General features: G+C 35.7%; 1 pseudogene; it reads left to right on the top strand.

Moving 5' to 3' along the window:
* Positions 1-23,481: 23,481 nt before the first annotated feature.
* LOC118934997 (olfactory receptor 5V1-like) lies at positions 23,482-24,423 on the top strand (annotated as a pseudogene).
* The last annotated feature ends 640 nt before the right edge of the window (positions 24,424-25,063 follow it).

Here is a 25,063-nt window from a genome sequence, read left to right as displayed (position 1 = left end):
ATGACACAAGGCCAGGAGCAGAAAAAAATATCCTCTGTACTGATGTTATCAAACTTTGTGGTCAATCCATCAGAAAGATCCAGTTCTACACACACACACACACACACACACACACACACACACACACACACAAATTATTCTTCTGTTAGGTTAGAAAGTGGTTTCAGATGATCCACATTTATTTTGTGTTCAGTATTTTACCTGTGGTTTTTGAGTTGCAGAGTTACCTTTGTAAATTTCATCCACAAATGATACAAAATAAAAGTTTCCCCATTGTCCACATGTATTCTAAATATGCAAGATGCTGGCTATTTCCACCCAAAACCAGTGAGATAAAAAATCTTAAATAAGCAGTCAATACTGCAAAATATTATTTAGTTCATATCAGTGAATTTTTTAACTGAACATTGTGGCTGGTCAAAGAATTAACCATGTTATACCAATATTTTGTGGACATAAATGTACTTTTCTCTGTGGAGGGCAGGATGTCTGAAAGAAGGGAAAATGAGGCTGGAAGGAATCTCCAACAGTTCATAACAAAATTGTCAACTTATGCTTTCAAGTACGAATACAGATTAAGGATCAGCTTTACTACCTGCATCATAAAAGGCATGATTCTGAGATTAATAGGCAGCAAATTCTTCACATTTTTTCCAAACAAGAAATTATTGGGGGCAAGATATAATGTTACTTTAAAAATAATAAAAAAATTCTCCTTTACTTTCTCTAAAGGCAGTATGCCTGTATTCCTGGAAGTATAAGACCTGTTATTTGATGGTAAATATTTTCCTGACTTCTGGAAAAAGATCTATTCTTTTAAAAAGTATTTCATTTAATTTCACTTACCCTAGTTAATACTTTAGAATTAATTTTCTCACAAGTGACCCAAAAAAGAAATACTTGTAAGTGTCTGTCCATATTCTCATAATTTCCTGAGATGATATAGCTTTTAACTAAGGACAAAATGTTTCACTTAGAAAGTAAATACATTGATATATATTGATAATGTGAAAAAAGCATTCAAAATGCTTTGTATGATATTTAGTGCAAAAGATCAAGCTGCATTAGCTCTTATATGTGAAAGAAGAATTGAGTAATATATTTAATGACTTTGTATTAATATTATGTTATAGATTGTTCAGAAGCCTAATTTATGAAAATATACATCACAATTTTTCAAAGCACAGAGGGATATTACAGATATGTAATATGTATATATTTACTGCATTTTCTCTATGAAGCAGCATTGTTCCAAATTACATTGTTGATTTATGTAGAAACGTGTGTGTGTGAGTCCTCACCTCTTATCTTAGAATTTCATCTTCATATTGCTTCAACATTCAGGCAAATGATCAGATTGACCCCTGTGCTATGAATTCCTACCTACTGTTCATGTGAAATAAGAATGGCAACCAATGATCTTGAGTGACAGATCAAAGTAAAATTAAAGACATTGTGCAGAATGACTTAGGAAATCATTTCAAAACTCTTTCATGCACAAAAAATATTAATTGAATAATCTGTTTAAAAGGTTTATAATTTAAACACATAAGTAAACAAACAAAACAATACAAAATTATAAAACAACGTCCTCATCACATACACAGAAAATGATGGAAATTACTCTGAAACCCAGTCTTCTCTATCTCAAGTCCAGAGTTCTTTATCCACACATTGCTGAATCAGTCAGTTGAGTCAGAGGGTGGTTTAAAGCTGTAATGGAGGTAGGGGGAGCCTGTAGTCAAGGAATCAGAGGGCCATGGCAATGACAGGAGGAGGATTAAGTATATAAAACAAGGGACTGTGTGTACTCTATAGAAGGCAATGAAAACATGAGGCTCAGTAAGGCTTTGATTAGGTAAAATAGACTGCTCATTTGTTTGGTATCCAATACTTAAACTGTCTGAAAGATACTAGTGTTACTATATGAGGATGTATCAGTTCAAATGTGAGTAACAGGATGAAGGTAGCAACTTAATGGCCATTGGCACTGTTTTTTTGAAAGTCCCTTGAATAGAACACTGTATATAAGATGGATCAGCAAAGCTGGTTATCTGCCATCTAAATTTTACAGCATTGGGACATTCACAAAATCAATCACTTACATTAAGAATCATCATTGTCTCTGTCCCTGCAGTAGTTGATGACCAGACAAATCTAGACCACTGACATCTCTAAAGCTTTTGATGAAATTTTTCTGGACTGTCCATCTCAGAAATAGAGATCTGCATACCTGTACATGTATAAAAGTGGTACAAATGTGCATTTTTCTTCTAATACAAGATAATTGTCTTCTTCCAGTTATGTGCTATCCTGCTCTTTAAGAGTTTACAAGTTTTGTTCTTATTATGAGTTTAGCAAATGGTAGCAGTGAAAAATCATCATTATATTCAGGTTATAAAAGCTCTCAATATGCAAAGCCTTCCTAGTGAAGCTGTGCTCAATTCTGTGGGCTCAGCCATTTCTACTGGGTCTCCTAAGAAAATATATCTGTTTTGTTGAATATTAAAAGCTGACTTCGAAAGATAGGCCAAATATCTAAGTTAGATATTTTTAAGTAAAATTCATGCTTTTCTTTCCAAATATATTTAGACTTTACCTGTGACTATTAATTATGCTCCATTATAAATTTATGCCTTTTAATAGAATTGTGTTAAAACTGCCTCTGTGTCTTTTAGGCACCTCACTCCTTGTTGAGCCCCTGATATTCTTGCCAAGCATTTACGGACATCCAGACCCTCTCACGGGCCCTGCCACGTTTCCTCGTCATCCTGAGCCTCCACGGCAGTGACGCATGAGGAGAGCTGGGCTGCAGGCAACATCTCTGAGCCCTCGGAAGAACAGGAAATAATTTTCCTTGTATTTCAAGTATGATGGGAAGACACTGAAGGGTTTCAGAGGAGGGACTGGTGAACTGGGATATCTGCACTTTAAAAGTTAGGGAAATTAAACAAATTTTAATGAGTGGAAGAAAGAATGTTTTCATCAATTATTGGGAGTATAATCTTCCTTCACTAGAGAAATCTTGTTTTACTTATATTCATCAGTTCCATTCTGTGGTCTTAAAATCCACAATAAAACAGTTATAATCTATTTTATATTAAAAAACTAATTTCAATATGTTAAGATTTCCAAAATTTGCAAAAGTTAAGTGCAACTCAAATATAAATGAGCAAACTTCTCAATATTTATTTTCTCTACTGGTGAATTTAGTTTCAGTATGCATAATGAAATAATAATAATACAATAAATAGTACAAAAATAAAAAAATTAAGTATAATTACATAGTCCTCAATAGTTTCACTATTTTTGATCTACTTTGATCTATTATCTCAATCAATCAATATATTTTTGTGTTACATGAGCCATAGAGAAGTAGAACAATATCAAGAAAAATATTTTGTTTCACTTTTTTGAGATATAATCTGCAATGTATTGGTTTTACACATACAACACAGTGATTTAATAATTATTTACATTACAAAAGGCTCACCATGGTCAGTAGAGTTATGATATGTCAACATACAAAGAAATTTTAATTGTATTGGCTATAGCCCCTATGCAGTGATTCCAACCCATCGTTAGTGGAAGGTAGGGTTTTAATCTGGACCTTGGATTTTATATACAGTATTGCCCAGAGGTCATGATGCCAAACAAAGGTTTTTAGATGATTAAAAAAAAACCTTCTTTCTCTAATTTTCCCATTGTAGAGTCACACAAGCAGAAATCCTGGAGAAGAGAAACATCACATCAGATTTCATTCTTCTAGGACTATTTACACAAGACCCCACCTTTTCCTCTTCACGGTGGTGCAGAAAATAGCCATCCCTTTCCTGATTCACTGGGACCCCTAGCTGCACACGCCCATGTACTTCCTGCTGAGCCAGCCTCCCTCATGGACGTGATGCTGGTCCCTCTCTTGGGCCCAAAATGGCTGCTATGTGACAGGGAGAAAGTCCATCTTTCCCACTGGCTGTGGTATTACAGATATTGTTCTTCATCACTCTGGAAGGTGGAGAGTGCTTCCTCTTAGCAGCCATGTCCCATGACCGCTTATGTGGCTATTTGCCCCCCCCCCGAGGTACCCCATCCTCATGAGCTGGTGATTATGCCTGAGAATGTCCTGGGGGTCGTGGTTTCTGGGGCCAGCTGATGGGCTCATGTAGGCTGCTGCCACCTGAGCTTCCCATTTTGCAGGAGTCATGTGATTGACCATTTCTTCGTGAGGTGCCCACTCTGGTGCATTTGGCTTGTGCTGACATCTGTCTTTGAGTACGCCATGTACATCTGCTGTGTGTTATTGCTCTTGGTCCATTCTGCCTGCTGTTCTGCAGATGTGTTCTACAGAAGCCCACAAAAAGGCTTTTGCCAGATGCTCCTCACATTTGGCTCTGGTGGGACTGTTTTTGGAGCTGCTCTATTTATCTACAGGAGACCCAAATCCTAAAGGTAAGCTAAGCATGACAAGGTTGTCAGCATTTTATACTATCTTCACCCCTGTGCTGAACCCCCTAATCTACAGTCTGAGGAACAATGAGGTCAAGGGAGCCTTGTAAAGGTGGCTGGGGAAACGTGCAAACTTAAAACCCCAGCAAATGTAAACTCACTCTTCAAGGTTACACAGTGTCAAATGAAGTAACTAACATTTTAAACTATTGTAATTACCTCTCCTTCAGCAATATGTAAAGAGGTTAAGTTTGTTGATTGGTATTATAGGAAGTTGTTAAGAATTGTGTCCACACTGTATTAAGAGATATCATTTCTATTTTGTGTTTCTGAGGGTTTTGTTAACTATTTTATTGCAGTATAGTTGATATACTCTGGATTTGACAATTATCTACATTATTAAATGCCCACCACAACTAGTGTAATGAATATTTGTCAACACAGAAAGATATTACACAATCATTGGCTATATTCTCCATGTCGTACCACCATACCCGTGATGAGCTGATATTACATTAGATTTTGCACAACTTCATTCCCTCCCCCTCTGTCTCCCACCCACCTAATGCCTCCCACGTGGTGACCACTAGACACTTCTTAGTGTCTATGAGTCTCCTGCTGTTTTGTTCATTCTGTTCTGCTTTGTTTTTGTGTTCCACAAATAAGTGAAATCATGTGGTATTTTTCTTTCTCTGCCTGGCTTATTTCACTGAGCATAATACACTTAAGGTCTATCTGTATTGCCAAAAATAGGATTTTATTTTTTATGGCTGAATAATATTCCCTTGTACAAGTTCACCACCTCTTCTTTATCCATTCATCTACTTATGGACACTTGAGTTGCTCACACTAAGCAGTTCTTACAGATTATTTTGTTTTCTGTAAGAACTCTGTAAGTGCTCTGAATCCCATTTTCTGAATGAGCAAATGGAAGGATGGAAAAATTAAACATTGTTCCCAGTGTCACTTATCAAATAAATGTTAAAATGTGACTTTGAAGCTTGTCCACCAAGCTGAGATATTTTATTTATTTCCAGTAACTTATTTTGAGTGTTGTTTTCTATTCCCTTATTCCATATATTTCTAATACCTAAGTGTAGGGATTCTCTCAGACAAGTGAGAATAATACTCTTCAGGAGTAATTTAAAATACAAGCCCATGGCAAAGGGGGGAAGTAAACCACTTACATGTAAGTGTTATATTGTCATTGTTTTTACATTTTCTCCCAGTCTATTTTACTTGGTGTTTGAAGGCAAACCTTTGTAATTCATTCAAATTTTTATTTAAGTTGTATATATGTATACACACACACACAGAACTATATGTATTTCCCCAGACTGTAGTTGTAGTCACAATGACCAATCTGTTTTATATCACAACCAAGTTCTCCTTATTGGAACTGTTGTGACATAATGTTTGAAGTTTCTGTTGACTAATGATGAATATGAGGTCCATTGATATGAACTCAAGTACATAAACATGCTTACTTTTAATGTGCTATCAAAGCTGAGTAATATTAAACCTCTGTTTCTTGTAAGATGTGTTGGTCATTTTACTACTGCAAGTATGCAGCTCATGAGCTATTTCTCATAGAAAATATGGGCACCTCTCAAGTGTTGGGGACTTTGAAAAGAGGAGAAACATGCCTATTTCTTCTGTTAGATGGGGACACAGCCAGACAGATATGGCAGACAGTGCTGATCATCAAAACCAAACTGTCATCAACGATTGCATAACAAGTTGGCTTAGAGAATTTTATGTCATAGCCTAAATTCCTTACAGCTAAAAAAAACAAGGAATTTGGTTTCAAACATTCAGAGAGAAATAACTGCTAAAAAAGCTTCCATGGCCAATTACAATACAATGTGAGAGTCTGAGATATAAATTTCAACAGACTTTAATCCCAAAACAAATGTCTAACAGCAATGTAGGAAATCTCCATCTTCACAATGAGTTGGAAATACCCATAGCATGTGCATGTTTATGGTAGTACTTTAACCAGTGCATGTAGAACCTGGACACATGTCCAGAGAGCTTATCTACTAAACTCTACAAACCTCAGAAACTGAGAATGTGAGAAGGAAGTTAACTTTTCAAGAGTGAGAGTTTGTTTTCCTTGTTTATCATCCTCCTCAACCAGTGTTAGGATAAAAAAAAAAGAAATGTAATTGCTAATATTCTGTCAACTATGCCATCAAAAATATTTTCATCTCTTAAGATGGTCGAAGTTGACACAACTAAATTCAGTCATGGAAATTTGACTTTTTATCCCAGGTTAATTTGTCATCAGAAAGATATATTTTGGAACATATCATTTAGAAAGTGGCATATTAAGCCTATTACATTTGGTTACAATAAAATAGTTAAACAGGATGACTACTGAGCCTAAATTATAGAAAAAAACTCAAAGAAAAAAGTCACAGGATGAATATTATATGTAAACAAATGTAACACTCTAATAAAAAGTTACTATAAAAAGAACTATATAATTCATAGAAATGATATTTTAGACCAGTCATCTGACCATAATGAAATCAAATATGAAATCAGTAAATCCAAGAAGCTTTGGAAATTATGTGCATCCATATCTTTATTGTTTTGAACACTTTTGGAAGATACTAATTTCAATTACTAAATAATGTTTTACACAGAAAAAATTTCTTTTTAATTGAAATATGTAGACACCCCAGCAATTAAGTTTGCTGTAGTTAGTTTCTGCTTAAACCTTGATTTATAACCAAAACTAATCTAAGAGAAAAGTACAGTATGTATACTCTGTAAGTTTGATTAATAATCAAAACCAACCTAACAGAAAGAAAAAAGTGTTAATTCCTGGAATCTGGTGAGTTATGAACAGTGTACAACAGGAGCTGCAAATGGTTCCTGTGATCCTTTTTGTGGCAAACGCAGACAAGGAACATGTTGTGAAACTCACTAACTGGATGACTTAACACAATAGGAATATAAAAATATATCTAGTTCACGGTTGGTTGATTCATTGAGAAAGTCCATTCAATAATTATTAACCAATGATTGTTTCACTGCTTGCTGTGACCTAATAAAAACACAGGGGCACTCTAGCTCGTTGCTTGGTCACCAACGAAGTCTAAGTCCTCTGCATTAAACCTCATTCTGACTTGGTCTCTCATTTTTGCACTCCCTGTCTACAACGGAAAATTAGTTGATATACAATATTATATTGTGATTCAACCATTACACACATTATTAAATCCTCACCCCCAACTAGTGCGGTTACTCTCTATCAGAATAGAAAACTGTTACAGAACCACTGTATTTTCTCTGCCACACTTCTATTCCTGTGACCAACTTACATTATGATTGAGATTTTATGTCTCTTCCCCACCCTCATACACCCCAGGCACCCACCCCAAATCCTCCCCTATGATAACCATCAGTCACATCAATGTCTATGAGTCTACTGCAGTTTTGTTTATTTTGCTCGGTATTGTTTTTAGATTCCAAATATAAGTGAAATCATGATATTTGTCTTTCTCTGCCTGCCTTTTTCATATAGTATAATACCGTCTAAGTCCATCAATGTCGTTACAAAAGTGAGGATTTCTCTTTTTGTGGCTGAATAATAATCTATTGTATATATGTACCATTTCTTCTTTACCCATTCATCTGTTATGGACACTTTGGGTTGCTTCCATATATTGGCTATTGTAAATAAAGTGGCAGTAAACATAAGGGTGTACATATCATTTTAAATATATTTTATTTTATTTCAGAAAATTCCTAGTAGTCATTATGCCCAGGACTGGCACATTCTCCTAGACTTACTTGGTTCATACCCCCACACCTGCCAGTGCCCTCCCAGATAATAGCCCCTTGGCCCCAGCAGCCCTGTTGATGCATCCCTGGCCCAGTGCTTACTGGGACAACCCTGGACCACACCTTCTTGGTTCTGGCCACTTCAGAATGAACTGCCCCAGATGGCACTCACCAGGACAGCCCTGGCCTGCACACACCCAGGCCCCAGCCACCCAGCCAGCCAAAACCACAAGTCACCCACAATCTAACCAGGGGACATTCCTACAGAAGGCTGCTCCTTAAAGAGTGGGGGAGGTAGTTATTTCACTGAATTCATAGAAAACAAAACATAAAGTCAAACAAAATGAGGAAACAGAGAAATATGGTCCAAATGAAAGAACAAGACAAAACTTCAGAAAAAGAACTAAATGAAAAGGAATGAAACAGTCCACCTGATACAGAGTTCAAAGTAATTGTTACAAATATGCTCACAGCACTGGAGAGAAGCATGGATAAACTAAGAAAGGACTTCAACAAAGAGATAGAAAGTATAAAAAAGAACCAATGAGAGTTGAAGAACATAAAGGAAAATAACAATACACTAGAGGGAATCTAGAGCAGATTAGAGGATGCAGAACGGATCAGTGATATTGAAGACAGAGTAATAGAAAGTGCTCATGCTGAAAAGAAGAAAGGAAAAGAACACAGAGAAATGAGGAAAGGTTAAGGGCCCCCTGGGACAACATCAGATATTCTGATATTTAAATTATAGGAGTCTAGAAGGAGAAGAGAGAAGGTCTGCTCTTTTCTCCAGGTGTGTGCAGTCTGAAGCATCCTCTTTCCTGCTGCTCTCTCAGGATTAGTTGTGCCAATTAAATTTTCTAATTGTATCCAGTTTTAGGAGGAATCCTCTGTCTCTCCTCTCATGCCTCCATCTTTTATATATCTTCAATTTTTTTAAGATAATTAAAATGTTATAATTTCTTTAGTGTGTCAACATCAGGGAAAATTACATTTAAAATTATGAACAGGAAGATGTTTCTTATTGAAGCTCTATTGATAAAGGAAAAATGTATATCCTTCCTCTTTAACCCAGTGGATTGATAAGTAATCATTTAAAGCAGTCAAAAATGTCCTAAATTTCATCTCCCTTCCTGCTTTGTTGAACCCTTACTGCCTGTTTGGCCTCATGGACCGATATTTTAGGGGACACACATTCAGGTCTTTGGATCAGAGAAATCCATTTGATAGAGCAGAACTTCACAGCTAGAGGATCTGGATATACACTTCTGTGTGGATGCACAATTTCTAGGGCTGAAATTAAACAATTATAAGCATTTGTTTATGCACACACTCTTTAATAGTAGGATTTGCACAACCTACATTTTCCCTGTTTAGTATTCAATTTTAACTGATTTATCCAAGGTATACATGTTCATACCATATTAACATCTTTACCAATATCAAATTATTTATTTTGGCTTAAAAAGTGTAGGATTTACTTCATGCTTTCATTGACTTTTCAATTTCAGAGAGTTCATTTCCAATAAAAACATTCAGTAGAGGGAAAGTAAAATAATTTGCCCAAAGAAAAAGAAGTACCAAAATTAAAGCAAACTTCTCACTCATATACAGTGTGAATACTGCAACTTATTTATAGATTATTTTACCAAATTTTCTCTTAGAAAAAAAATAATTCCCTAGAGAGAATATTATTGACTTCTTCATAAGTGTAAATTTCTACTACCCTAATAATTGGCACTTATAATAATAGTAGACACTTACTTATTTTATATTTATTCAACTTAATGTAAGTGAAAGAAAGTTAAATTATAGAAGAGTAAAAATTCTGTTTGTTGTAACATTCTAGATGTAACTCTGGCAGGGGGCGGGGGATATTTTTCCAGCCTGGGGCAAAACACCTTTGAAATCAAAATCAATCAAAAGGAGAAATAATGTGGGAGAAACCCATTTATTGCTTCCAAGTAGTCGTCCACTTCTGCTTGCATGAGTCTCTCATGACCAGCCTGCAAAACAGGGCCTTGCCCACCCTCTTCGGTCCAGATATTCCCTCATTCCCCATTGTCACTACCTATTGATATGGATATGGTCTACTTCTCTCCACCCCTTGGAAACACCTATTTATTTGGAGATGCACTAAGGCCAGGCAAGAGATTCGCAAATACTGAAATTTTACCCAAAATGGGCATGTATGTTAACCATTTTTCTTTTTTTTAATTTATTTACTTATACATTAAAAGATTTATAATTTTTTTAGGTCTTTACATGGTTTCCATTGTACTTTATGAAACAGATTTTAACTTGAATTGCTTTATCTGTTACCTTCACCTTTTACAACTTCAGACAATAGAAGTGGGTACCCTATTATAATCAGGAACTGCCTATATATTTCCTCCACCATCCTCTCCAATCCTCATTTACTTTCCTCTGTTGGGTGTTGCTTGACTAATGCATTCATTGGATACCATAACTTTGAATCAAAATACACCCATCAAAAATGTGGCTTAAGCAAAATTAGAGATTTTCTTTCACAGTAAAGAGATGGGTGAAATACTGACATCAAACATGACTGGGCACCTGGGCTCCCACAGCTTTCTCATCAGCATTCTAAGCACTAATAGAATTAGTGGCTCTAATTCTCAGGAATCAAAGCAAACCTGGCAGCTCCCTGCACCCATCCACTGTACCTCCAAATGTTTGCAATCAGTGGATGGCAGCCTCAGTCATTGCATCTGGGATTGGCACCTGCAAGGAGGGAAGGGCAATGTGAGCTGCACTGAGACTCTTGGAAGAATGCTTTGTGGAAGCAGATCTAAAAGTTTCTAATTAATCTATATTTGAAAGGGTTTAGTTATCTGGACACCTTCAGATGTCAGGGAGTCCTGGACATATGGTTACATTTGAGTCAAATCTTTGTAAAGCAATGAGCAGTATCAAGACCTGCATATATTCTAAGTTCTAATTCATATGTTTGTATGAAAAATGTAGCTTGATATATATATGTGTGTGTTTATGTATATATCTGTATATATATATGTGTATATGTATATATAAGCTTGACTTATGCTTATACATCTATATGTAACTTTCAACTACATATTCTGATACACAGGGAATTATTTGATTAACTCTCAGGCTTATGTAATACATTACAATCTCCTTTAATGTGATGTTTCATTTGTTATTTTAGTAAACTATGACTTGTCCACTAATATTTATTCTCTTTTTAACAATGGGCTTAGAGTTGGAGAGATAAAACCCCCTTTGCAAACATCATCTTCACAAAAGACATCCAGAATAATGATTACGAATTACACTCTTTTGCATTTAATTGGATCAATCTTATAAAAAGTTCAAGTTCATGGGAGAGAACCAAGATGGTGGCATGAGTAGAGCAGCGGAAATCTCCTCCCAAAACCATATATACTTATTGAAAATACAACAAATACAAATATTCCTAAAAGAGAGACCAGAAGACACAGGACAACAGCCAGACTACACCTACACCTGCGAGAACCCAGTGCCTCACAAAGGGGGTAAGAGACAAGCCGCGGACTGACGGAACCTGAGGACCCCTCACAGAAGCTCCAGGCAGGAGTAGAAGAGTCGGAGTGGGGATGGAGAGGAAGCCCAGGAATGCTAAACACCCAGCCCTAGCCATCCGCACCAGAGCACAGACACAGTACATGCATGGGGCGCTGGATACTACAGAAACAGGACAGTAAGACCTGCGAGCAGTTCCTGCAGCTGGTGTCCCTGGGACAAAGAAAAGCGAGTGCTTTTTGAAAGTCTTAAAGGGACAGGGACCCCATGGCTGGGCAGAAGTGTCCCGGGACACTTAGCCCAGCAGCTGAGAATTCCAGGGAACTCCAGTTGCCCTAAACCCCTGGGTGGCAGAACATCTCAGAGGCCCCTCAAGGAGATAAATGGCCTCCTGCCTGTTCCCCCTCCGACACGGCTATGCCATATTGAAGAAGCAGCCTGAGACTGGCCATGCCCACAGAAACCGCACAGCTCCATAGTGGCCGGGCAAGAATTAGAAATCCTGTTTGCATGCACCTACCCAGCACAAGCCACTAGAGGTCGCTGTTCACCCAGGAGAGGAAGGCCACAAACCACCAAGAAGGGACTTTCTCTTAGGCAACATACTGCCAGCTCCCCACAAATACCTCTATCGCCATGAAAAGGCAGAAGAATTTGATACAGACTAAGATCAAAGAGGCAAAACTTGAGAAAGAGATAGACCTAACCAATCTCCCTGAAGAAGAATTAAAAATAAAGCTCAAACCATGCTGATGGAGCTGCAGAGAAATATGCAACAGCTAAGGGATGATGTCGGGAAGGAGATTACAGAAATTAAGCAATCTCTGGAAGGATTTATAAGCAGAATGGATAAGATGCAAGAGGCCATAGATGGAATAGAAACCAGAGAACAGGAATAAATAAAAGCTGATGCAGAGAGAGATAAAAGGTCTCCAGGAATGAAACAATATTAAGAGAACTGTGTGACCAATCCAAAAGGAACACTATCTGCATTATAGGGGTACCAGAAGAAGAAGAGAGAGAAAACAGATAGAAAGTGTCTTTGAAGAAATAATTGCTGAAAACTTCCCCAAACTGCGGAAGGAAAAAATCGATCAGACCATGGAAATGCACAGAACCCCCAACAGAAGGGACCCAAGGAGACCAACACCAAGACACATAACAATTAAAATGACAAAGATCAAGGACAAGGACAGAGTTTTAAAGGCAGCTAGAGAGAGGAAAAAGGTCACCTACAAAGGAAAACCCATCAGGCTATCATCAGACTTCTCAACAGAAACCTTACAGGCCAGAAGAGAATGGCATGATATATTTAATGCAATGAAAGAGAAAGGCCTTGAACCAAGAATACTGTATCCAGCACAATTATCATTTAAATATGAAGGAGGGATTAAACAATTCCCAGACAAGCAAAAGTTGAGGGAATTTGCCTCCCACAAACCACCTCTACAGGGAATTTTAGAGCTACTCTTCTAGATGGGAGTACTGCTAAGACTAGATAGATGTCACCAGAGAAAATAAAATCACAGCAAAGAAAGGAGACCAACCAAATACTAACTAAAGGCAAAATATAAAATCAACTACCCACAAAAGCAGTTAAAGGAAACACAAAGGAGCACAGAATAAAACAACCAAAATATAAAGAACAGAGGAGGAGGAAATCACCAGTGTTTAAAATAGCTCCATAAGTGAGTTAAGTTAGACAGTAAGATACTAAGGAAGCTAACCTTGAACCTTTGGTAACCACGAATCTAAAGCCTGAAATGGCAATAAGTACATCTTTTAATAATCACTCTAAATGTTAATGCACTGAATGCACCAATCAAAAGACACCGAGTAATAGAATGGATAAAAAATTAAGACCCATCTATATGCTGCTTACAAGAGACTCACCTCAAACCCAAAGACATGCACAGACTAAAAGTCAAGGGATGGAAAAAGATATTTCATGTAAACAACAGGGAGAAAAAAGCAGGTGTTGCAGTAGTATGAGAAAAAATAGACCTCAAAACAAAGAAAGTAACAAAAGATAAAGAAGGACATTACATAATGATAAAGGGCTCAGTCCAACAAGAGGATATAACCATTATAAACATATATGCACCCAACACAGGAGCACCAGCATATGTGAAACAAATAGTAACAGAACTAAAGGAGGAAAGAGTATGCAATGCATTCTTTTTAGGAGACTTCGACATGCCACTCACTCCAAAGGATAGATCCACCGGACAGAAAATAAGCAAGGACACAGAGGTACTGAACAACACACTAGAACAGATGGACCTAATAGACATCTATGGAACTCTACATTCAAAAGCCACTATTTGCAATGGACAAGAAATGGAGGCAACCTGGGTGTCCATCAGTGGATGAATGGAGGGGAGGGTGTGGTGCATATACACAGTGGAGTATTGTTCAACCATTAGAAGAAAGCAAATCCTACCATTTTCAACAACATGGATGTAGCTAGAGGGTATAAATAAGCCAGGCAGAGAAAGACCGACACCAAATGATTTCACTCATATGTGGAGTGTAGGAACAAGGAAGGACTGAAGGAACAGAACAGCAGCAGAATCACAGAACCTAAGAATGGACTAATGGTTACCAAAGGGAAAGGGACTGGGGAGAATGGGAGGAAAGGGAGGGATAAGGGTGGGGAAAAAAAGGGGGACATTACGATTGGCATGTATGATGTGGTGGGGGGGCATGGGGAGGGCTGTGCAACACAGAGAAGACAAGTAGTGATTCTGCGGCGTCTTGCTATACTGATGGACAGTACTGTAGTGGGGTTTGTGGGGAGGGGACTTGGTGAAGGGGGGACCCTAGTAAACATAATGTTCTTTATGTAATTGTAGATTAATGACAAAAAAATAAAAAATACATAACAATTTCAAGTTCATGCAATATAGCAAATTTATTCTGTGTATTCCATGTCATAATGGTAAACGAGGTAGGAAATTGAACACTACATTCCTATTTGTAATATGTTAATATTTGTAAATTGTCAAACTAATAGTTCCTATGAGTTTGTAAATTAAAATTTTAATGTTCAAAAATAGTTCCTTAACTGTGATCATACATTTATCTCTTAGTTTTTGGTCCTGATTCTCTGAATTATTCCCCCAAAGAATGGAAAAATAAAGCTACAATTCTTGTTTAAGAAACAACAATTTTCTTTACTAAGGTCACTATTTATGTAAAAATACATAAAAAGAGTATGGAAACATAACTAATAGATTTTCTTCTCTTCTTTTAATTATGTACCCTAATTTGCTGTTACAAGAAAATTAGTATCCTTTCTTGGTTTATCAATGCATGAATTTTGTCACTTGTTTAGAGCCTGTGAATATCATTGCAATCAGAAACATAAGCTTTCCCCCAATCGCTCTCATGGTCCTTGGTATCTGCACCCTCACTCAGTCCCTAGACACGGCAGGGAATTGTCTCTTCATCCAAACTCTTATAGTTTCTCCAAGTGGAAAATTTGTATACATAGAATCAACAGCATGTAAATTTTGAGACTGCTTGTTTCACTCAGCATAATTGGATTTCATACAAGCTATTGCACATATTGTAGTAAATTTTTATTGCCAAGCAATAATTATTTATAGCTGCATCTCTGAAGGACATTTGTATTATTTCCTAATTTTGATGATTCTGAATAAATGGCTATAGATATTGTATACAGGTTGGTATATATATATATTATTTTCCACTTCTCCCAAAAAACTAGGGCTGTGATTTCTGGGTCATCAGTATATGCTTCTGTATTACAAACTGACCACATTTTTCAGAGTAGTTGCAGTGTTTTACATCGCCACCAGCAGTGCGTAAGAGATTCAGGTGCTGTTCATCCTCACACCCGTTTGAAATTGTCACTTGTTGTATTTTACTTCTGGTTCCATATGTAACCTTGATTGTGCATTTCCATGTCTATTGGTCCTGAACATCTTTCCTTACTTACCATTTATTTATCACATCAGTGAAGTGACTATCCATTTTTTAAACTGTGTCATTCACTTTATACTTCTTGAAAACTCGGTGATTTCTAATTTATTTTCATTAAAATATAGCAAAAATACAATATTATACTGGTTTCAATTGTACTGTACAATGTTTAATAGCTAAACCCATTACTACAACCTCATCCCAAATAGTACACTTACTGTGTGTCAACATAGGAAGATGTTAAAGAACCATTGACTATATTCTGCATACTGAACTTCCAGCTTATGATCAAGTTGTATTATGATTGAGATTTTGTGCCTATTTATCCACCTCACCCACACCAGCCACCCACACTAACCTCTCCCCCATGGAAACTTCCAGACCTCTCTCAGTGTCTATAAATCTTGTTAATTTCGATTTTTTTATTCCATACATAAGTGATACCATATGGTATTTCTCTTTCTCCACCTGGCTTATTTCATATAGGATAATACCCTCTGGATCCATCCATATAGTTGCAAATAGCAGTATCTCTTTTTTTAGGGTTTAATAATATTCTATTGTGTATATATACCACCTCTTCTTTATTCATTAATCTGCTTATGTATGCTTAGGTTGCTTCCATATACTGGCTATTGTAAATAACACAGCAATAAACACAGGGGTGCACATATCTTTATGAAACTGGGATTGTGAATTATTTTCATAAATAACTGGAAGTGGACTTACTGAGTCATATGGAAGTTCTATTTTTAGTTGCTTAGGAATCTCCATAATTCTTTCCATAGTGTCTGCATCATTGTACATTCCCACCAGCAGTGTAAGAAGGCTCGCTTTTCTCCACATCCTTACCAATGCTTGTTATTTCCTATCTTTTAGATAGTGGCCACTCTGGCATCTCCTTGTGGTTTTGGTTTGCATTTCCCTGATGATTGGCAATGTGCAACATATTTTCATGTGCCTGTTGGCCACCTGTATTTCTTCTTTGGAAAAGTGTCTGTTCAGGTCCTCTCTCCATTTTTTTTTGGGGGTTGAGTAGCATGAGCTCCTTATAGATCTTGGATGTTATCCCCCTTATAAGATGAATGATTCACAAATATGTTCTCCTATTCTATATGCTGCCTTCTTTCATTGTTGATGGTGTCCTTTGCTGTACAGAAGATTTTTAGTTCGATGTAATCTCACATATTCATTTTTGCTTTTGTTTCCCTTGACCATGGTAACATGTCCAGATAAAAACTACTCCTGTTTATGTTCAAGTGATTTTTGCCTATGTTTTCATCTAAGAATTTCATGGTTAGTCTTATATTTATCTTTAATCCACTTTGAATTTATGTTGTGTATGAAGCCAGACAGTAATCCATTTTCATTCTCTTGCATGTAGCTCTCCAGCTTTCCTAACAATTTATTGAAAAGACTGTCTTTTCTTCACTGCCTATTTATGTCACCTTTATCACATATAAATCGACCATATTTAAATGGATTTATATCTTGGTTTTCAATTCTGTGCCATTGATCTATGGGTCTATTTTTTGGCTGGGGTGATACTGTTTCAATTATTGGAACTTCTAGTATTGCTTGAAATCAGGTTGCTTACTATCCCCAGCTTTGTCCTTTCTGAAGATGGCTTTGGCTATTTGGTGCTTTTTTGGTTCTATATGAATTTTATGATTATTTGCTCCTGTTCATTACAAGATACTTCTGTTGTTTTGGTGGGGATTGCATTGTGTTTGTGCCTTTAATTTCTTTCACCAGTGTCTTATACAGAGTACAGCCCATTCACCATCTTGTTCAAGTTTATTCCTAGGTATTTTATTATTTTTGATGTATTTGTAAATGGAAATATTTTCCTGATTTCTTTTTCTTCTAGCTTGCTGTACAATGGTCATATTGATGTATACTTATTTTGTATCCTGCAAATTTACTGAATCCAATGATCAGCTCTAACAGTTTTTGGTGGTGTCTTTGGGGTTTTCCATATATAGATCTGTGTCATCTGCCACCAGTGACAGGTTTGGTTTTTCCTTACTAATGTAGACATCTTTTCTCTTTTTCTTGTCTGATTGTCATGACTGTGACTTCCAGTGCTATGCTGACTAAAAGTTGTGAGATTGAGCATCCTTGTCTTGTTCCTGATATTAGAGGAAATTTTTTTAGCTTTCATCATTGAGTATGATTTTAGCTTGTCATAATTGGCCTTTATTATGTTGAAGCATGTACCTTCCATTTACAGTTTGTTGAGAGTTTTTATCATGAATGGATGGTGAATTTTTTTTCTTTTTTGTAAATAATTATTTTTTATTGAAGGGTAGTTGACACACAGTATTACATTACATTAGTTTCAGGTGTACAACATAGTGATTCAACATTTATATACATGACAATTCTAGGTACCAGCTAGGATGGTGAATTTTTTTAAATGTTTTTTCAGCATCTACTTATCCTTCCTTTTGTTAATATGGTGTATCTCATTGATTTGTAAATATTAAACCATCCTAGAATCTCTACATGAAATCCCACTTGTTAATGATGAATGATAATTTTGATGTATTTTTGAATTTGTTTATTACTATTTTGTTTGGGATTTTTGCCTCTATGTTCATCAAGGATATTTGTCTATACCTTCCTTTTTTTTGCAGTGTCTTTGTTTTTCATATTAGAGGATGCTGGTCTCATAGAATGATTTTGGAAGTCTTCCCTCCTTTATTGTTTGGAATATTTTAATAAGTATGGGTGTTACCTCTTTTATCAATTTTGATAAAATTCATGTGTGAAGCCATGTGGTCCTGCAATTTTGTTTGTTTGGAGTGTTTTTTTTAATTACCAATTCAATTTCATTGCCGTTATTGGTCTGTTAAGGTTTTCTATTTCTCTTCCTGGTCAGCCTTGGAAGGTTGTGTTTTTCAAATAATTTATCCATTCTTCTACATTGTCCAATTTATTGGCATATTATTTTTCATAGTATTCTCTAATATTGTTTTACATTTATATTGTGTCTGTTCTAATTACTCCTTTTTTTTTCTGTGTTTTGTGGATTTTTTTTATATACTCTGTTTTTCCTTGATAAATCTGGCTTGGTGTTTATCTATTTTATCTATTTTCCCTATGAACTGGCACATGGTTTCATTGACTTTTATTTCTATTGTTATTATTCTGTTTTTATTTCTGCTCTGATCTTTATGACATCGTTCCTTCCCCTGTCTTTGGGTTTAATTTGTTCTTCTTTAGTTTCTTCAATTGTGAGCTTAGAGTCTGTATGGGACTGCTCTTGCTCCTTGGTGTAGGCCAGTGTTTCTATGTCCTTCCCTATTAGAACCACTTTTGCCACATCCCATGTACTTTGAACTTTTGTATTTTGTTTTCAATGGTCTCTACTTTTGTGTTGAAATTCAATTCTTGATCATTCTGTTTAATGCTAGCCTAGATAGTTACAAAATATTCAATCTTCTATAATTAAGCTTTTTAAAACATTTACATTAGTTTTAGTAAATATAAGTGCTTCTTTTTATTAATAAGTACCTATTATTAGGTTCATAGTAATGTATATTAATGAAGAACACAAGAATATTCTCTCTAGAGTCCTTATTATGGTTTATACCCATAAGAGAAAAGGGGCTATAATATCAACTATAGAATAAATTACAACATTCACACTATATATACATGAGATTTCAGTTTTAATTTTATGCCTCTTTTCTTGGCTAGACCATTTTGCTTTCTTTTCTTCCATGTTTTCCATTGGGAATGAGTACTCTGAAATTGAAAAGGCTGTAAATGTGTGTGTCATTTTCTGGACTTTTTAAGCTAAGGTAAGTAAGTGGGTGTTTATAAAGATTTAATATAGTATAAAATGTATGCATTTGAGGTAAAGTTAAAATTGACTACTACATGGATAAGATTAATAGAAGTTAGAATTTTATAGTCTGTTTTTAAGTTAATACCTGAAATAGTTTCATTTCAATCCTAAACACTGTGAATGCCCACGCAAGTATGTATGCAAAATCTCTGTATGTAAAGTTCTGCTGCATCAAATGAATATTTCTGACCCATAGGTCTGAAGTGCATTCCCCAGAAAATTGGTCCATGACACCTAACAGACAGGAAGGATGTTACAAGTAAGTAAAGACATTAAATTTATAATAAATAGGTAAATAAAAGAAAGATATTTTAATTAATTTAGATTAGCAATCAAGCAATGAGTTTTTTAAAAAGAAGACTATGAGCTTCTTTAGAAATAAAGCTTTATAAAAATATTCTTCTATTTTAAAGGAAATTTGAAATGTAATTATTTAATATTTACAAAGTGACGATAAAATTTTTATCATATATAGCAAAATTTATCAGTGATTATTTTTGCTTGAGTAACTTACATTTTTTACTCTATGTAGCAGATCTTTGAAGTAACCATTTTTAAAGAAAAAATCTTCAAATATGTTCCATTTAGGGTTGACCATATTCAAGGGGTAAGTTATATAAATTACACAAAAGCTTTTTTTCCTGGATAATTCCAAGAGAAGCATAGTCTTAGCAATTTATCCCATGCTCTGATTCTCATTATGTTGGACAGTTTATGAAACAAAGGAAAAGCAACTGATTTTAAAGTGTATTCTTCGTATATGCATATGCTTATAGTTACACCAATTAATCTCACAGAGAATGTGAGTGATTGTTCTTCATAAGAATTTCTCTGCTTATTATATGTGCTATCTGTCAGTTGGGTTAATAAGGAGGGTTATAGAATTTATTCAACACATTATCAAGGATATTGCCACCTTTTTCTTTCTAATGAAATGGCAAATACCTAATATTTCATGTTTGATTTGAAAGAAAGTTATTGTTAATATGAATAAAAGTTGTCTTCCCAAATAAACAAACTGTGCATACTATATGCCAAGACCATAAGTTTGGTTTAAAATTAAAAAATCAAAATGCAAAGTTTAGGGAAATATATTCTTTAAAAGGATGCACATTGATTATGTGACCTGATGTAGATTTAGCTTATGTATTTATGAGAATGTTTTGACTTGTTTCTAATAATTCTTGTAAAACCAGGAGTAAAATTTGTAAGTGTGGGTTCAAAGGAAAATGAGCATTTCTAGAACTTAATATTTAATGTCTCAAGATATTATTTTTTCTTGTAGTAGAAATTACCTTGTAAAATTTCACAAATTTACTAAAATGTTTTCAGACAATGAACGCATAAAGGTGTAGAGAACTGAAATTGTATAGCTATGTAGAAACTGGATTTTTGAGAATTTGGGAGCTGAAATGTGAACTGACTAGGTGGACCTTTTGGTTTCAATCATTTTAAATCACTCTGTAAACACCGGCTGATTGAATAATAATATACTGGCACTTTATGGTTAGTATACTCATTCTCTTTCTTAAATTTCATGAATTTGACATCATGACAATAAAATTTCTTTTTCTCCCAAGCATTATACAGACCTGTGTGAATTGATGAAAGAGTAAAATCATCCCACAAGTAACATCAGAGTTCCTTCTTGAGATACTGCATGGGAAAGAGGGATGGGAGGGTGGTCAAAGTGGGTGAAAGGGACAAAGAGGGGCAGGCTGACAATTTAAAAATAAATTAGTCACAGAGATAAAAGCACAGCACAGAAAATATTGTCAATAATATTGTGGAAAATTGGTATATTGCCTACAGACAGTGTCTACATTTATCTTGGTGAGTATTTAACAAGTATAAAACTGTCAAAACACTATGTTGCACACTGAGACAATATGATATTGTACATTAATTATCTTTCAGCTAAATAAATTCTTGTCAGAAACACTTAGAAACAATACTTTATTAGTTTTATGAATATATCAGAAACAGTACAATTAAAAAAAGTTTGCCAACCAAAATGAGTTCTGCAGCTTTCAAAAGACAGATGAACAGAAGAAAGGGAGTTAGGAAAGAAGGAAAAGAAGGATATAATGAAATATTGCATTAAAGAAGCTGGTAGAAAATAATTTCTTTCCTTTTGCAAAAATAAATCATTACATATAATGTGTATTATAATCTACATTTTGCCTGAGAAATATACCATTAACATTTTCTAACAGACAAAAGTATGGATGTAGAACCAATTAAAAGGATGTTTGTATTTTTTATCTATTCATAGTCCTCTCTGTTATATACATGTGATATTAAAAAGTTATGTGGTTTTCAATGTTACAGGAATATCCAGAGAAGTATTAATTTTTAGAGCTACATTTAGGTTGTTTTCATAAATAACTTTGAACATTATGATTATGAGGACTTCTAAAATACATACAAATTCAATCTTAAATTTAAAGGAGTTACTCTAACCAAGAACTTCAATCATCCATAATTTTTGTGACCTTATGCTTCCTTAGATAGTGAGACGCATGTTGAAATATTTGTTTTAAGGAGAATTGAAATAGAATATCATGTGAGTATATTTCCTTATAATTTCATTCACATTTAGACACTATCAACCATTTTACTCTTCCTCTATTCCTTAAAGTAATTTATTGAAATATCAATGATATATAATATTTCATTGATTTTGGATGAAAAAAGTGATCCAACATTTGTATACATTACCGAATGCTCACCACAATAACTGTAGTTAATATATGTCACCAAAAATATATATTACAATATTTTTAGCTTTATTGTCTATGCTGCACTTCCATCCCTGTGTCCAAATTATTTAATAAATTGATATTTGTAACTCTTTTTCCTGTTCACCTATTTCATTTGCCCTCTCTTCATGGTAACCAGCAGACTGTTCTCTGTGTTGCTGAGTCTGTTTCTGCTTTATTTCTTCTTTTGTTTATACTCTGTAGGCTATTTAAATTTATCAAGCTATACTAATTCTGGGTATAACCTATTCAAATTCTTCATTAAATTATTATGATTAATTTATGAAAACATTTCTGTGTTTATTTTTATCAACAGATACAATTTTTGTAAGAAGTAGACACACCATTCTTCTACATACAAAATATATATTCTTTACTATATGTCTGCTAGTTGAGGAGTTATTAAAATTATTTACCATTTGTTTGTTTTATGTTGTTTTTGTGTACATATAAGTGAAACCAAGGGTGGGAAAGTGAGTATAAATGGTGATGGGATAAAAAGGTACAAACTTCAAATTATAAAATATATTAGTCATAGAAATGGAAGTACAAAGGAGAAAAGATAACCAACAATCCTGTAATACTGTGGTATGGTAACAGGGCCATCTACACATACCATAGCAAGCCTGTAGGAAGGTGTGTAATTATTGAGTCACCACATTTGTTGTACATCTGAAACCAATATAATATTGGATATGAACTGTATGTCCCCAACATTACATACCTTGTAAAATATGTACCTTGTGCTTCTGAGGCACTTAAAATTCAGGTAGTGCACAAAATTGTACACATTGAAATAATAAAAGCAAAATAAGGCAAGTGCCCAAGAAGGTATAAAAAATACAACAGCAGATATCACTGAATTGTGAAATTGTAAATGTTGGTGAAGGACCACAGTGCTTTTGCTAAGAAGGTGAATTATTAAACGTCTCCTCAGGGTTTCAGAGAAACAACATGAAATCAGGAGATGTTTTTAACAATAGTTCTAAAAATGGATCTCTAATATATGGCTAGTTTAGTCATCATCGAACACACAACAATGATTTCTGAATTTCTCATCACTAGTCCCCTAGGCTTTTTAATCTAACACGTGCTTGCTTCCTTCCAGAGAGACCCATGTGGAGAGAGGAGATGGATGGCTACAATCTCACCACCGTGACTCACTTTATCCTCACAGGGCTCTCTGACCTCCCCAAGGTGCGCTATCCTCTCTTTGTGGTCTTTGCTGTCATCTACCAGGTCACTATGGTGGGAAACGGGACCATTCTCTTGGCCATCGGGACCGAGAAAAAGCTGCACACACCCATGTATTACTTTCTGGCCAATCTGTCCCTCTTAGACATATTCTGCCCATCAGCTACTGTCCCCAAGATGCTGGACAACCTCCTGACTGGGAATCACAGCATTTCCTTCCTGGGCTGTGCTTCGCAGCTTTATTTCCTCGTGGCCCTGGCGGGGACTGAAGTCTTCCTTCTCGCTGTCATGGCTTATGACCGGTACGTGGCCATCTGCTTCCCCCTCCGTTACACCCTCATCATGACCAAGGCTCGCTGTGCCCAGCTGGCAGCTGGGACCTGGGCAGCAGGGTTTCTCAATTCCCTCCTCCACACAGTGTCCACCTTCCACCTGTCTTTCTGCAAGTCCAATCGGGTTAACCAGTACTACTGTGACATCCCCCCAGTGGTGGCCCTCTCCTGCTCATCCACCTACCTGGCAGAAGTGCTTGTTTTTGTGGTGGGAGGTGTCTCAGGAATCGGTGCCTTCCTAACCACCTTCATCTCTTATATATACATCATATCCACCATCCTAAAGATCCAGTCAGTGGAAGGGAAACGCAGAGCCTTCTCCACATGTGCTTCCCACCTCCTGGTCTTTGGGTAGTTCTATGGGACAGTAATATTCACCTATCTTCGCCACTCCTCCAACCAACACTCCCCAGCCAGGGCCAGACTCATTGCCATGCTCTACGGGGTTATGACCCCAATGCTAAACCCCATGATCTACAGCTTGAGGAACACAGAGGTGAAAGGGGCTCTCAGCAGGGTTTTACATCATAAAGCATGTTTACAGTGATTGTAAAAGTAAAACAGGATGACTCAATACTCATTTTAAAATATATTTAAAAAGAGAATTCATAGAAAATAATTGATATATGTTATACATACCTTTGCACACTGAAATTTATCGACATGCAAACATACCCATGATTTTAGTCTACCTCTCAGCCTACATAATTGTATAAGATTATGTACATCTCAATCTAATGGGAACTTCAAATATATCCTGCCAAATTAGACATTGTCATGAGTAACAGAGAACACTACCTACACTAACATAAAATGATAGACTAAGCCTAACTTTTAAGGTGATTTTCATTTATGTTCACATCTATATCCATATCCATACCTATACCAATATCATCTCCATATTCTTTTATATCTACTTTTAAATCTATATCTAAGGGTCTATTCACAGATTATGATTTTACTTCTTTGTCTTATAAGATTTACCTCCTAGTCCTTCTCCATAACATTACCATTTCACTCATGCTGTCTTTCAATTGTTGCTTCCACTGACTGAGGATACCTGTACTTTTCTCCCTTTTCCTGTGAACATGTACTTTCTCAGATCTGCCTGTCTTTCCAAAGAGAGGACTTATGTTATCACTGATTCAGATATATCACTCAGTTCAATGTATTACTGTTATCATAGC

The sequence above is a fragment of the Manis pentadactyla genome, chromosome 13, assembly GCF_030020395.1.
Source record: "Manis pentadactyla isolate mManPen7 chromosome 13, mManPen7.hap1, whole genome shotgun sequence".
In the NCBI taxonomy this organism is placed as follows: Eukaryota; Metazoa; Chordata; class Mammalia; order Pholidota; family Manidae; genus Manis; species Manis pentadactyla.
Note: the sequence above shows the minus strand (reverse complement) of the source record. Positions and strands in the feature narration are given on the sequence as shown.